This window comes from Fundulus heteroclitus, unplaced genomic scaffold (genome assembly GCF_011125445.2).
Source record: "Fundulus heteroclitus isolate FHET01 unplaced genomic scaffold, MU-UCD_Fhet_4.1 scaffold_28, whole genome shotgun sequence".
NCBI classification, from domain to species: Eukaryota; Metazoa; Chordata; class Actinopteri; order Cyprinodontiformes; family Fundulidae; genus Fundulus; species Fundulus heteroclitus.
Genome location: NW_023396689.1, coordinates 522,306 through 538,642, shown reverse-complemented (window position 1 = coordinate 538,642; position 16,337 = coordinate 522,306).

The window sequence follows — 16,337 nt, the reverse complement described above, 5'->3', positions numbered from 1 at the left end:
AATGAATAAATAAATAAATATATATATATAAATAGTCTGTGACTGGGGTGAAGGGATCAGCCACAATCTTCCTGCACGCCTCAGAGTCCTGGAGGCGTACAGGTCCTGGAGAGATGGAAGATTGCAGCCAATCACCTTCTCTGCAGACCTGATGACACGCTGCAGTCTGCTCTGGTCCTTAGCGGTGGCACCAGCGTACCAGATGGTGATGGAGGAGGTGAGGATGGACTCAATGATGGAGGAGTAGAACTGCACCATCATTGTCCTTGGCAGGTTGAATTTCTTCAGCTGCCTTCTTCAGGAAGTCCATCCTCTGCTGGGCTTTCTTGGTGAGGGAGTTGATGTTCAGCTTCCCACTTTAGGTCCTGGGAGATGATAGTTCCCAGGAAGCAGAAAGACTCCTCAGTGTCCATGGTGGAGTCACAGAGGGTGATGGGGGTAGCTGGGGCTGGGTTCTTCCTGAAGTCCACAACCATCTCCACTGTTTTTACGGCGTTGAGCTCCAGGTTGTTCTCCCTGCACCAGGTCACCAGATGGTCAGCCTCCCACCTGTAGGTGGACTCGTCACCATCAGAGATGAGTCCGATGAGAGTGGTGTCGTCAGGAACTTCAGGAGCTTGACAGACTGATGACTGGAGGTGCAGCTGTTGGTGTACAGGGAGAAGAGCAGAGGAGAAAGAACACAGCCCTGGGGGGAACCAGTGCTGATGAGCTGGGAGTCAGAGTCATGTTTTCCCAGCTTCACCTGCTGCTTCCTGTCAGACAGGAAGTCTGTGATCCACCTGCTGCTTCCTGTCAGACAGGAAGTCTGTGATCCACCTGCTGCTTCCTGTCAGACAGGAAGTCTGTAATCCACCTGCTGCTTCCTGTCAGACAGGAAGTCTGTGATCCACCTGCTGCTTCCTGTCAGACAGGAAGTCTGTGATCCACCTGCAGGTGGAGTCAGGCACATTCAGCTGGGAGAGCTTCTCCTGAAGCAGAGCTGGTATGATTGTATTGAAGGCAGAGCTGAAATCCACAAACAGGATCCTGGCATAGGTTCCTGCAGAGTCCAGGTGATGGAGGATGTGGTGAAGGTCCAGGCTGACAGCGTCGTCTGCAGACCTGTTGGCTCTGTAGGCAAACTCTAGGGGGTCCAAGAGGGTATCAGTGATTTCTTTTAGGTGTGAAAGCACCAGGCGTTCAAATGACTTCATAACCACAGAGGTCAGAGCGACAGGTCTAAAGTCATTAAGTCCTGTGGTCCTTGGCTTCTTAAGGAACAGGGATGATAGTGGAGGATTTGAAGCAGGCTGGAACGTGACATGTCGCCAGTGAGGTGTTAAAAATGTCTGTGAACACTGGAGACAGCTGATCAGCACAGTGCTTCAGGGTGGATGGAGAGACAGAGTCTGGTCCAGCAGCTTTCCTCGGGTTCTGTCTTCTGAATAGTTTGTTAATGTCTCTCTCGTGAATGGAAAGAGTTTTCACTGAGGAGGAGGTGGAGGTGATCTGTTGGGTGGAGACATGGGGCGTGGTTGAAGGACTGTCCCTTTGTCTGTCGAAACGACAGTAGAAGGTGTTCAGGTCGTTTGCTAACTGCCGATCGTTCATGGAGTGGGGGGCTTTAGGCTTGTAGTTTGTTATCTGCCTAAGCCCTTTCCAGATGGAAGCAGAGTCGTTGGCTGAAAACTGGTTTTGCAGCTTCTCAGAGTACAGTCGTTTAGCGTCTTTCACCGCCTTGCTAAACTTGTATTTTGCATCTCTGAATCTGCGTTTGTCTCCACTTCTGAAGGCCTCTTCCTTGTCCAACCTTAGCCTTCTGAGTGTTGCTGTGAACCAGGGTTTATCATTGTTGTAACACACCCTGGTTCGTTATGGAACACAGCAATCCTCACAGAAGCTGATATATGATGTCACAGCCTCTGTGAACTCATCCAGACTGGTGGTAGCAGCCCTGAAGACATCCCAGTCGATAGAATCCAAACACGCATGAAGATCCTCCACAGCCTCACTGGTCCACATTTTGATGTCCTCACTACAGGTTTGCAGAGCTTTAGTTTCTGCCTGTAAGCAGGAATCAGGTGAACCATGACGTGGTCAGACTGGCCCAGTGCATCATGGGGGACGGCGTGATAGGCATCTCTGACTGTGGTGTAGCAGTGATCCAGAATGCTGTTCTCTCTGGTCGGGCATTTAATAAACTGTTTATATTTAGGAAGTTCATGAGTGAGGTTTCCTTTGTTTAAGTCGCCAAGGACAATAACTAAAGAGTCCGGATTTCTCTGCTCCACATTCAGTATCTGGTCTGCGAGCATGCGCTGTGCGACCTGCACGTTTGCATGCGGCGCGAAGTAAACACCGACCAGAATGTATGAAGCAAACTCGCGGGGTGAATAAAAAGGCTTACAGTTTATGATGAAGGATTCCAGGTCAGGAGAACAGTGCTGCTGGATCACTGCCACATCGTTGCTCCAGCCGCTGTTGATGTAAAAACAGATCCCTTCACCTTTTGCCTTGCCGGAGAGATGTGTGTCGCGGTCAGCTCTGTGAAGTTGGAAGCCGTCCAGCTGCAGCGCGGCGTCCGGGATTTCACCACACAGCCACGACTCAGTGAAGCAAAAAACAGCGAATGAAGAGAAGTTCCTGTTTTTTCCCAGCATCAGTCTCAGTTTGTGCAGTTTGTTTGGCTGGGAACGCACATTGGACAGGATTATGCCCGGTAGCAGTGAGCGGAGGCCGCGCTGGTGGTGACGCACCAGTGCGCTTCCCTCTCCTCCGGCGTTTCGCTGTGTGAGCAAAGGTGAGCGCACCTTTGACCAGAATGTCCAAAATTTCCAGCGTAGGGAGAAGAAAAGTAGGGAATAAATTCTCTGGTGATGTAGCCCTGATGTTCAAGAGTTCTTGAACATCAGGGCTACAAAGAGAGCTCCGGGTATCATCGCAAAAACCAGAGTTAAAACAAAGCAAAAAACAACGCACCAACACACCCTGGCAGCCGTCCGCGGCGCCATCTTGTGATTAATAATATTATATATACCATATTGCACTTGTACACAATACTGTATTTTTAGATGTACCTGCATGTGGAAAAATGACTCCACTGTCATGCGAAATCTAGTCTAAATGAGACCCATTTTCAGGTTTTATGTCTAATCTGAGAGAGTGAATAAATCATGACCATTCTGCTGCCATTTTGCTTAAGGCATCATTTTAAAACATCAAATATAATGGATTTTTACCTTTTGGGGCTACACTAATCCAGCAGACTTAAAATGTATGCATAAACAAATACAAGTAAATCCAGCATTTGCTTCTATTAAGCACAGAAGATACCCAGTGTAATACCATGATCACATGTACATTCATAAATATTCACCACTGATTAAAAGGTTAGAAAATAATCTCTCAAGTACTCCAAGCACTAATCTTGTACCCTGAGGAGTAAACAAACTCCTGCTCAGCCCTGATCAATAAATTCCCCAGAGTGACAAAGAGAAGGGAGATAACAAGGACTGACAAAACACTCTGATTGCTTATGCTCGTTAAATGTTCTGTGCATAATTATATTTGTGAATACTGAAGGGTCCTCTGAAACTGGCACTTATGTCTGTGAGGCACAGAAAGAAAAACATGAAGCTTTCACCTGCTATGTGAATGTTTCCCAACTGATATTCAGGATTCTTAACTTTCTGCAAATATTATTATAATGGCATTATATAGTCCTTTAATGCAAGTGTGATGTGTTACTGTGTGCACCACTTGAACCTATATGTGCCTCAGCTCTGTGTGTATTATTATTTCCTGTCAGATGATTCTCTGTGTTGAGTCATAGGCCATCAAGATGCTTGACTGGCTCTCATGCTGACGGCCTCATAAATGGATGAGAAACTTCTGTCCTTCACTATGACTGCTCAGCATCTTATAATGCTTAACATGATGTGACGCACTCCCTTTTAAAAACACACATGCACATATCTGATAGACTGGAGGAAAACACTACTCACTGTCACCAGTGACAACTGCTGAAATAACGGTCCACTTTATATTTGAACCTACCTACAAATGTGCCACTTACAGTTATTTGATAAAAGTCAGATCAATATGCAAAGAGCAGATAGAACAGCACTAGAATAATACATGGTGAAAGAATATGGTCAAAAAAGTATTTGTTCTAGACCAATGGTCTGCAACCATTACAAACAAAACCATTTTTACCCACAGTCCAGCTAAATAAAATATGCAGATATTATGCTGGTGAAGATTCTCAGTCATCCAGGTCATGGTCATTCCAAAAAAAGGTAAAAAACAAAGCAACTGGACTTGTTTTCTGTAGTTGAAGACGTTTCGCTTCCTCTCCAGGAAGCTTTCTCAATTCAAAAAGTCTGGAGTAATGTGGAGTAACAAGCTTTATACAATTGGCAAACAAAGGCCTTGTAATGGCTTAGATAAGTTATCTAAATGATGCAACTCTGTTTTTACTATTTGGCCAAAGTTTTTGGGAACATAACTCCGTAGTATTGTGATTTTCTCCAAGTCCTTCAAGTCTGCTTTCCAGTTATCCCACACTGCTCTTAGTTCACTGGGAAGGGGATCATCCCAGCTGGTGCCTTGTTTGCATGCTGTGCGAACAGCATAGGGTTCGTTCTCACCTCCTAAGATTACCTGTCTTGGAGCTAATGCCTTGGAGCAATTGTAGCCAATTAAAAGCCCAACTTCACATTCTAGCTGTGGAGGAATTTCACTCACAATTGCTCTTAGATGATTCCATTGCGTTGCCGTTTCACAGGAAGGAATGTGAGAGCGGTTAACAGGTATGCAGTCTTTTGTGTAGAGCAGGAGGGAGTTCAATCACTTCTTTTTTTTTTTTTTTTTTTTTTTTTTCCAGTGTCCGGTCTTGCAATGTGGCAATAAGAATTGATGTCTCAATGCCAGATAGAGCTCGACAGATTGGAGTGGAACAGTGGAGCGAACAGCTTTCGCCATAGTGCTCCACTTGATTTATGTTTGTAAATAGCTTTATTGTGATTCCTGCAAGGAGAATTTCAAATTATATGGACGTTACAATGGGAGAGTAAAGGAAGAACAAGAAGTGAAAGAGAAAGAAAAGAAAAAAAAAGAGTAGAGGTGAAAGAAAGAGGAGATAAAAGGGAGAGAATGATAAAACCTTCTCCGTCTGCTCCGTCACCTGGAAAGAGAGATGCAAAAAGAACAGCACAACCAACAGACATAAAGCAACAGATACAATCAAATAACACCTAGATGCCATTGCTAAATCATATATATTATTATGTAAGCTGACATGTGTAATGTGATACTTGAAAAAAGAAAGTGATAGAACATAAATAAATAAATTATAAGATTACTGTATATAAGTGAACACTTAATACCTGGGACCCAGCACCTGTGGGAGTTTGTGAGAGTGCACTAGTTTAGGTGAAAATTATCCAGAAGGAAATAGCTTGATAGTGATTGTGGAGAACCAAAGACCCGCCTTCCCCGAGCACAGAGGCAGGAGCAAGGGGACCCATAACCCCGGACTCCCAAAGGGGTCCCTAAAGCAGGTCGCCCAGGAGGGGCCGACACAGGATATCTGCAACCCCCCCCCCCCCAAGGAAAGAGCAGAGACGACCCCGAGGAAATCCCCCAGCCACCGCAATGCCGACGCCCTCAAGAGCCGCGGGGACGAGCCCGTGGGCTCCGCCGGCAGCTAGCCCCGCGACGGGGGCCCCGGCCGCCCCCCGGGGGGCCAGGCCCCGCGAAGAGGCCGCCGGGAGTGGGCCGGCGCACGCCCGGGAACCCGCCCCAAACCCGAAGCCAACCAATGCGCCAGAGGGCCAAGGCGCCCGCCAACGAAGTGGAGGAGGGCAGGACGTGGGGTGATGGGCGCCGCACCTAGCCGAGACTTGAGATGTTTTTGGGAGAGGGAGCGGACCACACCCATACCTGGGGAGAAAAAAAAAAAAAAAAAAAAAAAGGAAAACTCATTCACACCATCCCTCCCTTGTGCCCCACTCACCACACACAGATTAAAAAAAAAAAAAAAAAAACGCTGTACACACATTCCCACATAACACTCGCAACACTGACCAGAGGGGGGGGTCACCCCAAATCGACTATACGACTGCTTGTGCCCGACCCCCGGCCCCGGACCAGACGCCCCCCGGACCGGGCCCCCAAAGAGGGCGGGCCAACACGACCCGCACGAGACACCCAGCCCGAGCCCCCCTCACCCCCTAAATACCTAATAAACCCCCTCCCTCCCCCACCTTACCCTTGCCATCCCTGCCCCCCTACATGTGTGGCGGCGTGATGGAGCAGGCAGAGGGAGGAGTCCGGGGATGGGGAGCAAATGACTGGGAAGCTATCCCAGGGAGCCAGCTCCCCTACTGACTCCAATAGGCACCTCCGCTCCCCGAAAGCCCCACCCAGAGAAGGGGGCCTCACCAGCGGCACCACCGTAGCCCGGGGGCCAGGGAGAGGCCGCAGGGTCCGCCAGCCAACCACCCACCAGGACCAACACCTCAACCCCCCCAGCCCACCAATCAAGCCTACTGGCTTCAACCCCCCCAAAAAAACTAAATAAATTAATTAATAATAATAATAATAATAAATAAATAAATAACTAAAGGGGGGGGGACCCTGGCCAGCCGGCCCGCACGAGCCACACCAAACCCCACCCCCCAAGCGAAACCCGCACCGGAAGACGACACGGACCAGGACCGGGACAGGGGGCCGGACACAAGCCAACCAGAACGTCCACCCCCCCCCCCCCCAATCAATCACTTCTGAGGAGTTGTAGCCTCTAACCTTGAGCCCTGAAACACGTTTGCTTTGTACTACAGCATCTTTACCAAGCATTGTAGTGAGCCTTAGCCTTATAGGAGTAGACTTAGCTTTGATATTTTTAGACACATCTTGGTCAATAAAGATGGTGTCACTTTGGGTGTCTAAAAGTGCATAAACAAGCATTTCTTTACCTGGTTGTTGTTCTGAAGAAACCCATACTGGTACTGTAGTGGATTAATATCTTACAATGAATACTGTAATGGATTAATATCTTATAATAAATATATTCTTATCACAATGGTTAAAAAGTGTGCTGTAACATTCACCTAAGAAAAATGTGTGTGTGTGTCATGCTACTAGTCCAGATAAAAGGTAGAGGGTCAATGCAAACAAACCAGGGCAGTGGACAAGACATCTGTACCAAAGAGCAAGCCATTTGCAATGTAAACAGAACAGGTAGGGTCTAAAAGGCTGCAATGTACACAAAAAATGCATGGTTCATGTTCAGAAGAGGTAATGACGTGTAACCATATCGGAAATGGGTAGTGATGTGTGACCATGTTTGGAATGAGTAGTGATTTGTAACCATGTTTTTAAAAATATGCACCCTCGGGAAGTTTCCACTGATATGTAATAAAATAACAAAGATATCCGTGGAAAAGTAAGTGAAAATACGTAATAAATAGGAGGGGCTCGGGGAGGAGCCCCCAAGCCCCAGGGAATGTATATAAGCAGACCTTTTTCTGTACGTTGTCAGATGTTGACCGGTGAACATCTCATGTGTGGTTGACTTGTTATTGCAATAAACCATACTGGACCGATACCCAGCTGCTTCTGCTCACTTTTTTGACCATTGTTGAATATTTTTAACTGCCTTACCAAGGACTTAGAATTTTTGAAGGACTTAGCACAAATCATTACGTCGTTTGAAGGCCATCCACGACAGTACGATCATAGAAGTGCTTACAGATTGTTCGTTGGTTTCTGCATTCAGAGACAGGGTAGTTGCAGCCTGTTCCATGTTGGTCAAAATTGGGTTTGTGGCTGATCTATTACTGTCATAGTTGAAGTCGTGCAAACAGTTGGGGTGTTTTTTGTTACACATTTCACATACGAGCCGACAGTGACAGTCCTTTGCACTGTGGCCGGGTTTGAGACAGCCATAACAAAGCCTTTTATACTTTATGTACTTCCTTCATTCTTCGAGTGATTTGCCTTTGAACTGAGGGCAACTGTAAAGTTTGTGTGCGTTGTCTCGACAGAGCATGCATGGCGGTTTAACATTTGACCTTTGCTTTGTGTTTTCAGCCTCTGTTAACACCTGTGTATGTAGAACACTGGAGGCGGGTCTTTTTTCCTTTTAGTAACCTTTATTGGAGATTTTTGTAAAGTCTGTAGAGTTGAGAGCCTGAAATGATGTGATTGGATTGCACACTATCTCTGCTTCAGAAGACATGAACTCAGCAAAGTGTTTTAGGCTTGGAAACCTCCCGCTTTCTTTTAAGTGTTGAGTAGCTTGACGGTTCCACCTTGCAGCTGCCCAGTTTGGTCCTTTTTGAACAAGTTTTTGGTTCTCCTCACAATCGTTTAGAATGTTCAAACCTTCTACGTGGGGCATAGCTTCATAACATGTTTGAATAAAATCAGCGAATGCTCTAAATCCTATAGAGTCATTTGTTTGTATCTTCGGCCATTTTGCTAGTCTTTCTCTGTATGCTTTCTGTACAACAAACGGGTGTCCATACCTTTGGTTGAGGCGTTCATGCATCCTGGTATGCATCACTGTCATTTCTGTAGAAGATGCCATCAAGCGTTGTTCGAGCGGAACCTCCTACATATTTTTTTAAGTAGTGCAGCTTATCCGCAGGTGAAATGTTCTTTGTATCAGTGAGTGCAGAAAATGAAGCTTTCCACTCGATGAACTCTATTGGGTCACCTGTGAATGTGGAGGGTTCTGGCATTGGCAGTCGGTTCATAGCAACACTGTCCTGCAATGCTTGGGCCAAGTAAAGGACGTCTGCTTGTGGAGGTGAGGTGGACACAACTTTATTATTCGGGATTTTAATAGGAGATGAAATTGTTGGTGGCCTCTGAGGTGCTCTGCCACAGTCAACATGAACACTGCTCTCACTCTTTATCTCTTGATTGTAGGTTATTAGCCTCGCACGTGCAGCCTTTAACTTCCCTTTCAGCCTTCAGTCTCTCTAACACACGTTTTTGAGATTCAAGCTCCCTCCTCTGTCTTTCTTCCAGAAGTTGAATCCTTTCCTTTTGTTTTTCTTCTTCCATGATTACTTTATACTTGGCTTCCTTGGCAGCCAATTCTGCTGCAGCCTCTGCTCTCTTTACAGCTACTACTGACCTTCCAGAGCTTGACTTACTAGCAGATGAGTGTTTACTTGAGTGTGTGGCCGAAGAACTATAAATGGACTGAGCATAGTCTGGGTGAAGAAGCTCACGTAGGCGTGTTTTCACTTTGCCACTGTCATATTCATCTATGCCTGAGAGTCTTTCATGTGCAACCTTGATAATATCATTGGAAACTGCTTCACATGCATCTATAAGTCGCCTTGTGTCACTAGAAGGAGTAATGTTTTCTCTAATTTCTGTATATAACTTTATGACTTTATCTCTTTCCTTCTCTAAGATGTCCATGAGTGAAGCGATTTGACTGTTTGTTAGATCTCCCTTTAATTGGTCTCGTGTTGCACGTACTTGTTTTTTCCATTCGTCATGTGTCTGTGAAGTCGTTTTTCCTTATTATGGGCCTCCTCGTCTTGATATGCTTGCATTTTCTCTGTAGGCCTTCTTTGACGAACAGAGCATGAAGGCTCCTCTTCCTTGTTGATTTGGAGGTCCTCTGTGAATCCAGTTTCTTTTTCAGGCGTTTCCATTCTGAGGGTAGGGTGATGCAGCTTATCATTGAATCCCAGAGGATCTTGATTGGAGCCGTGGAACTGGAACCTTACAGAGGTTTTAACTGGGACCTCAGTGCTGAGCGTGGGATGAACTTCTTCTCACCTTGTAAAGAAGCTCTTCTCAGCTTGGGTCAAGCTCTTACTGCAGCATCCCGGTTGAAAAGATGGTCTCTCAAACTGATGGTTCACAATCCTTTTATTGAAAAGCCTTTCTTGAGAACACACCGTAAGAGCTGCATATACAAAACAAATGCACAATTACTAACTCTCACAGTATGTTTCCTTTACCATTTAACATTGCCCTTTAATGTTTTATTATGCTGTGAAAATAAATGATTCACAAAATTGCAACCGCCTGTGACTTTATACATCATATAATAATTAAACTTATACCTTCATATCACTAAACATGACTAGCTTACTTGTGCAAAATGAACGCTCCCTGCTGGAAAGAAAATTAAACTGCTACACTTAATAGCAACCTGTATGCTCCGTGAAATGGAAATAAATATACATTTACAAAAGAAAAAGTCAATACCAACCTTGTTCCATTATCAACCAGGCACTAATATACCTTTAAAGTTTGCAATATTTGCCGTTTAACCGTGGAGCAGACCACCTCTCTGCTCACTAGAATTAGCGCTACTTCTGCCTTGTTTACAACAACCGATTTTCAATTTAAACCTTTCAAAATAAAAGCACCAGCTTGGAATAAATGTTGACTAATTATGACTGAACATACAAAAGTCATTTACATGCTGGTCTCATCAGCTAACTGTATTCTTCCTTTCCTTAATAAACCTTTTTTTTTTAAAGAATCATAACTCTGTGTTAAAATAATTCTTCATGTTTGTGTATGTATCACTTGTACACATTTGTATGTCTGTGATTTTATTATTATGTTTCATAACATCTATTTTTGGTAGGAACGGAATAAATGGACCCAGTGCTCAAACCGGAAAAACAGTTTATTTGAACTGAAGCGGGACAAGCAGTGCCAACATCAGCGGCAGGAAACTCTCTGCTCGATATCCAGTCTTGCTCCGGTGACCGGTATAAATCCCAGCTGGCTGGCTGTTAACGCTGCATGGTGGTGGCCGCTCTGGGCGTCCCAGACGCTGGTGCGTCAGTGGTAATTAGACAGGCGGATGGTCAAAGCTGTGAGACGAATGGTTAGCAGGATGATCAGAGGGAAAATCCAGAGTCGTGTCGGGGACGAGATCCAAGGTCAGAGCCAGGTACTCAGAAATCCGAAGAGGCGCCAGAGGAAGATCCCAGACGGGGTCAGGTCACAGGTCCAGGTACTGGTACACGATCAGGCAAACAGTGTGTAAGAGGACAGGCAGGCTCGGAGGTCAGGTCAGGTAGGAGTCAGGCACACGGATCCTGCAATCAGGTTAGAGGGGTCAGGCAGGCTCAGAGGTCGGTAGGCAGAACTAGTCGGGATCAGGAAATCAGAATCAGAAAGTACGCTGGAAAATGACTAACCTAAGGCTTGAAATAATCAGGCACTGCTGTCTGGTCTGGAGGGTGAATATATACTGTCATATGCAGGTGGAACAGGTGAGACCAGACATCAGGGCCGAGATCCTGACAGTTTTTGTACTTTTCCCAGGGAAAAGAAAAAGAGGGGTGACATGGACAATGATTAGGAAGAGAACCATCAGCAATGCTTACTCCTGTTATGCCAGAAGCAGTTTAAATATGATTATTAATTATGATTTGGTGTTGTAATTTTAATAATAGGTTATTCAAACTCAAATAGTAGCTATAACAATGTCTCAAATGGTGGTGATTATAAGTCTCTAAACTTGTAATGACTAAATACCACTAAAGCATTTATTAATTAGCTGTTATGGACTAATTTATGCTGGAACAGGAAGCCTGATCTGATCGGTTCCTGGCAGATGAGATCTATCCAGCAGCGTCGATAACTCAAATTATAACTGCAATTAGACTTTATCGTTACTCCTTTATCACCAATCCAATGATAATGTCTCTGTTTTAATGTCAGGTGTTAACATGAAAAGTGGTAACTCTATATTATGAAAGACCATGCAACTGTGAATTGGAATGAACACAACAATTACTATTCCACAAGTTGTTGCTTTTATTGAATCAAAAGATAGATAGATAGATAGATAGATAGATAGATAGATAGATAGATAGATAGATAGATAGATAGATAGATAGATAGATAGATAGATAGATCTTACAGTAATTCTCTGATTTAACAACCGTGGAACTCTACTCACTACTAAACCAAAACATGCTAAATATATGTGGAAATAAAAGTCAAAAATAGGTTAAAATAAGAGGTAGCAAATCTTAGTTCAACTCAGTTGTTTAAACATCACATTCAAGACGTCGGCACTGACGTAGCAGCATTGAAAGACAAACAGCTTTGAGAATCCAGCTGGACGCTTCAATGTTTTCCAACAGCTAGCTACAGCTTAGCTATGCTGCGCCTCCCCAAGATGGCGACTATGACGACACTGTGGTGTTCTTTATAACATATACGCGTGAGTCGTTCAATGGTGTTCGGACATCAACTCCCTTTTATTATTCTCCCTCACTCCCGCTCCAAAACATCCCCACAACACATTGGATCATAGCGCCCCCAACAGGACAATGTCATTAAACATTTTACAATATACCACATCTCCCCTTTCTAGAGAACAGAGGGTAGACTACCTCTGTCTCAGCAGACCTTGGGGGATTATTCTGCCCCACTGGTAGAAAGGTCTGTCCTATCAGAAACTTGCATGGAAGAACAAAGTCACCACAAACGTCCATCGTATGTATTTAAACAATTGCCTTTTTTTTCTTTTCCCCATTATCCCCACTCAAACAGATTAACATAAACACAGATTTCTGTAACTATCATTAATACCCACTGACTCTCTTTTTCCCCATATAAACCTGTTGAACATTAGATATTTCCCCCCCAGTTCACAGGATAAACCTATTAGGCTTAACAATGACCCTCCCAGATCTGGTTCTGAGACTGGTAGTCTCTGCTGGTGAAGACTGGGGTGCCACAACAGGTGATAAAGGTGGCTGTGCAGCAGGTGGCTCAGGCGGCTCTTGCTGCAGTGGGAACTGTTCGTCCTGCGTTGGTGTTTGCAGAGGTATGAGGTGCTGGCGGTTCCGTCTCATCGCCCCTTGAGGTAGATCGAGCAGGTAAGACCTCGGAGTGGAATGATTGCTGAGCACAGTCCCTTGCATCTTTGCATTGGTCACCCATACCTCATCACCAGGTGATAGGTTTGAGAGAGTCCTAGCACGGTGACATCTGTTATAATTTCCAGCATCAGCAATCCCCTTCTCTTTTTCTTTCTGTGCAAACCTGAGACTGTCCGGCAGTACAGGGTCCAACTGAGATGGATGAGACGGCACCGTAGTACGGAGACGCCGACCCATAAGGAGCTGGGCTGGGCTGTAGCCGCTCTGGAGAGGTGTGGCCCTATAGGCGAGTAGAGCCAGGTAGGGGTCTCCTGCCTTTTTCAGAAGGTTTTTTACAGTCTGGACCGCCCGCTCTGCTTCACCATTGCTCTGCGGAAATGTCGGGCTGCTAGTGACATGTGTGAACCCATAAGAAGCTGCAAAGGACATGAAGGTTTGTCCAGAAAACTGTGGGCCATTATCTGACATCAGAATCTCTGGGATGCCGTGATAGGCAAAAATGGACTTTAGGTGAGTGATTACATCAGTGGACCTGGTCTGACATAATAGGGCGATTTCAATATACCTGGAAAAGTAGTCAATGACGAGCAGGTATGTCTGCCCCTAACTTCTGCCACGGCCTTTTAGGACATTCAGTTGGCATGAGTGGCTCTTTGTTATTGTGTCGCTCTTGTATGCAAGTCCTGCATTTAAGCACCATGTCACTCACTTGCTGGCTGAGTCCTGGCCACCACACAGACTCACGAGCCCTTGCTTTGCACTTCACTATACCGAGGTGTCCCTCATGTAGTTTAGCAAGCACATCATTCCGCATTGCCGATGGTATTACAAGTCGCATGCCTTTAAGTAACAAGCCATCTCTCACGGTAAGTGTAGCTTGCTCAGGCCAGTAGTTCTTCAGCACCGGCTCCAGCTTTGCATGTGATGGCCATCCTTCAGTGCACAGTGCCATTACACGTGAGCAGACACTATCAGCTTTTAACTGTTCCTTCAAGTTCTCAATATAGGAGGAACTGATGGGTAGGCTCTCCATGACGCAGTCCACATAAATGTTAGTGCTCTCCATTAGCTCTCGATCTTCCATGGAGGTGCATGATGTCACAGGTGAGCGTGACAGTGTGTCTGCTGTCCAAAGTGACTTCCCTGGCGCGTACACAATCGAATATGTGTAGCGCATCAGCCTCATCCTGAAGCGCTGAATTCTTGGCGGCAAAAGATCTAAAGCTTGGGCCCCAAGTAGGCTCAGAAGAGGTTTGTGATCGGTTTCCAGGCAGAACAGCTTTCCTAACAAAAAATCTTTAAATCGTTCGCATGCCCAGGTGAGCCCCAGGGCCTCCTTCTCAACCTGTGCATAACGCTGTTCTGTTGGAGTGAGCGATCGTGATGCATAAGTCACAGGCTTCCATTCCTCCCCCCATTTCTGAAGAAGAACACCTCCTAAGCCATATGACGACGCATCAGCCGACACTTTAGTTTCTCTATTGGGGTCATACATGGCCAGCACTGGAGGAGAAGACAATGCTTTCTTCAGTTTTTCAAACGCTGCTGCCTGGTCAACGTCCCAGACCTAGGAGTTTTTTTTTCGAAAGGAGGTCACGCAGTGGCTTATCCATGTCTGCTAGGTGGGGAAGGAACCTCCCCAACTGATTTACCATCCCAAGAAAACTCCGTAACTCGGTTATGTTTGTGGGCTCCTTCATTTCTGTGATGGCCACAGTTATCCTCGGGTCAGGATGGATGCCCTAGATTGTAATGATATGGCCTAAAAAGACCACCTTAGCCTTGGAGAGTTCGCACTTGTCCACATTTAGAGTAATGCCTGCCTTTTCCAGTCTTTGTAGCACGGCATGGAGTCTAATGTCATGCTGCTCCTGGTCCTTCTCCCACACCAACAGGTCATCAGTGTGGCAAATGACACCTTCCACCCCTTCTGTGACCTCAGCCATCCTGCACTGAAAATGCTCAGGAGCGGAGGCAATGCCAAATGGGAGGCGGTTAAAGTGGAACCACCCGAAGGGTGTAATAAACGTGGTATACTTTGAAGACTCCTCTGTAAGGGGAATCTGCCAAAAGCCCATATTTGCATCCAATTTGCTGAACAGTTTAGCCCCAGCAAGTGTTCCAAGGCTCTGTTCCACAGATGGCAGAATGTACTTTTCACGGCACACATACTGATTCAAGCCAGTCAAGTCTACACACAGCCTCACCTTATTGTCTTTCTTGGGCACGACCACAATTCCGGCACACCAGTCCGTTGGCTCCTCCACCCGGCTTATGACACCCAGGGCTTCCATACGCTGGAGCTCTTCTCTGACTTTGTCCACCAGTGGCAGAGGAATCCTCCTAGGGGTTTTCACAGAAACAGGTACGGCCCCTGATTTAAGCTTGATGGCGTACGGCTGCTGGACCACACCCAGGCCACTGCACAGCCTGGGGTAACTAGACTTGAGTGTCTCCATGTCTATACTATCAACTTGGTGCAGTAGGCCAAGGGCTTTAATGGCTGGCAACCCAAGCAAGGGCTTGCTGAGATTTTTGACCACATAAATGTTCTCGAGAGCCTGCTTATCTCCTCTCCTCAGCTGCAGACTAGTGAACCCTGCCACTTCCAATGGAATCTGCCCTGGACCTAACAAAGGTTTCTTTGGCTTCTGGAGAACAGGCTGCTTGGCATTAGAAAAAATGTAGTCAAAATGAGACCGTGAAACGACTGTGACATCCGCTCCAGTGTCAAGTTTAAAATTAATTGCTTTGTACAGTATGTCTATCTTGACAGTCCACGCATCACATTCAGATGTCACAGAGCCAAGAAAGAAACTTTCCTCTTCTTCCTCTATACCAGGGGTCGGCAACCTTTACCACTGAAAGAGCCATTTGGACCCATTTCACACAGTAAAGAAAACACTGGGAGCCACAAAATCCTTTTGAAATTTTAAATGAAATAACGCTGCACATACGGGCTTTTTTGCAACAAAATGGACCCGCACCAGAACCAATACACCTCTGCGCTTGTACTTCTACTGTTTTATGGAAATCATCAACTCTGCTAATGTCAGAGTTTTTATTTTGAATAAAGCTTGGTGCAAGTAAATGCACATCATGGTCGGATTATTTTATTTTCAGCCCATATAAATGGTTTATCCGGAATACTTTCTTTCCTTTTAATCCGAACACATTTTAATCACATCTGCGAAAGTGAACGAGCTCCTGTCATTAACAAGCTAACAGCTGCATTAGACGAGCTATCAGACGTTCAGGCGGCACCTGAGACTCGACTTCAGCTGCGCAGGACTCCGCTCACAGCCTCGAGCCAAGCAATGTTCGTTTCCTCACTTTGAAAATTAACAAATGTCAGAGATAGTAACGACTCTTACCCTGCTGTTTAGCTCTCTTCACCCTCATCAATGAGTCCATGTTATTTTAGGTCACCGTGTTTGTCATTTGAAGAATTTACTAAAAAAAAAA